General features: G+C 29.0%; 1 protein-coding gene across 1 annotated transcript in view; it reads right to left on the bottom strand.

Moving 5' to 3' along the window:
- The window catches only part of LOC119587396 (complement factor H-related protein 4-like), a 15,406-nt gene that overhangs the window by 11,567 nt on the left and 3,591 nt on the right, over positions 1–248 (bottom strand). The gene's annotated exons all lie outside the window — the stretch shown is intronic.

Below are 248 nucleotides of genomic sequence, written 5' to 3'. Positions count from 1 at the left end.
AAAGAAAAGAAAAAAAATCGTGCCATTTTTTTTCTTTTTTTTTATAAGGAGGACAGATTCTTGAAAAAGATCTTTGTTTTCAGAGAATCCAATTCAAAAAGAGTTTGATGTTTTTTTAGAAACCTCTTTTCCACCTTTATCATATTTCTTCCTTTTCTTGTAGTGTCTCTGTCTAAAGTACACGATTATTGGAAGAATAACTCTTACAAAAACATGTTTTGCATGCATGAAATAACTGTCTAAGTGTG

This window comes from Penaeus monodon, chromosome 22 (genome assembly GCF_015228065.2).
Source record: "Penaeus monodon isolate SGIC_2016 chromosome 22, NSTDA_Pmon_1, whole genome shotgun sequence".
Taxonomy (NCBI): Eukaryota; Metazoa; Arthropoda; class Malacostraca; order Decapoda; family Penaeidae; genus Penaeus; species Penaeus monodon.
This window is presented reverse-complemented; position numbering and strand designations above follow the sequence as displayed.